This window comes from Monodelphis domestica, chromosome 3 (genome assembly GCF_027887165.1).
Source record: "Monodelphis domestica isolate mMonDom1 chromosome 3, mMonDom1.pri, whole genome shotgun sequence".
NCBI lineage: Eukaryota > Metazoa > Chordata > Mammalia > Didelphimorphia > Didelphidae > Monodelphis > Monodelphis domestica.
The window spans coordinates 106,374,591-106,376,023 of record NC_077229.1 but is presented as its reverse complement, the minus strand read 5'-3'; the positions used below and the strand labels follow the sequence as shown (position 1 = coordinate 106,376,023).

At 33.6% G+C, this 1,433-nt stretch overlaps 1 pseudogene; it reads right to left on the bottom strand.

Annotated features, from left to right (window-relative positions):
* Window positions 1-448: 448 nt before the first annotated feature.
* On the bottom strand, window positions 449-1,022 carry LOC130453569 (vesicle transport protein SFT2A-like; annotated as a pseudogene).
* Between the last annotated feature and the right edge of the window lie 411 nt (window positions 1,023-1,433).

Genomic DNA, 1,433 nt, shown 5'->3' with positions numbered 1-1,433 from the left:
TTATTTTAAAATTATAATGATTTATATATTAATTTGTTTGCTTTACATAATATGCAACTCAATCTAAAGAAAAACTATTTCACATTTCAAGTAAAAGGAATGATGTCTTAGAAAAATTATAAAGGCCCAGAAAATTACATATACTTTACTGCAGATTCACAATAACCTTGCTCCAAACAAATACAAATTTTAAAGCAGTTTAAAAGAAGCTATTTAAGTGATTTATAAAATAACCTAAGCTCTATGATTAAAAATTTCCTGTTCTTTGGAATCCCACAATAATGTCACATTGTGAATTTCTGATGCAAAAATAAATTTAACAGGTTAACTAAACAGAAAAAGGTTTTACTCAGTATACAAAAATGTTAAAATTTTTGCAACATGTTTTTGGAGTAAAAATTAACTTAGAAGAAATATGTTTCCTCAAGAAAATTGGACAATACAAAAATTTACCCTTCAAAAAAGTATCTTTATTTTAACTTATCAGAGAGGTACAGCATTTCTTCACTGCATCCCTTGCATATGGGATATATGATAAACTAATATCACCTCATTGCCAAAAACTGCAATATGCAGAATAGCAGAGCCAATCCTTTTTTATGCCACCAAAGAGCAGCACACAGAGTTAATACCAAACAAATCAACACAATAACTGTAACAACCTTGTTGATTCAAACATTTTTTTCAGTTGCTTCACAGGTCCCATTAAGAAGCAAGTACTGGCTAATGCAGCAATATTTCCAAAAGTATAGAAAACTGCAAAAAGTTTCACCCCTCCTGGAAGCCATAGCAATGCCGTTCCAATAACAGAACATAAAATGCCACACATGAAACATATGGCAAATCACTTCAATCTGTGTTCCAAGAAAGTGTTGAGGCATCCAGGACCTGATCAAATTCATCTTGAATCTTGTGAGGTCAGCTCTTGTTCTTCATTGTCCTGGTAGCTCAGCACCCGCCGCAGCTTCTCCATGACTTCCCATGGTAGCGGTGGTGGCAACCCCAGTGAGTCCTCCTCAATCCCACCTGGAAACAGAGCAAACTGTATAAATATTTTTGTACAAATAGATCCTTTCACATTGTTTTTATCTCTTTGGGATACAGACCTAGTAGTTACTGGATCAAAAGTATGCATTGTTTTAAAGCCCTTTGGGCATAATACCAAATTGCCCTCCAGAATGGTTAGATCAGTTCACAACTCCACCACCAATGCATTAGTATTCCAATTTTGCCACATTTTCTCCTATGATGATAATTTTTGCCTAAAGACGCTCATAATAGCTTTGAATCACCATAGAAACAAATATAATGCTTCAAATATATACAGCTTTATGTCAGAGTAAGAAATGACTTATAACATCTTCTGGGAAATTATTTAATGATTAAGACGTCATTAAAGGATTTATAGCATAGATCTCTTGGGCCATCATTGA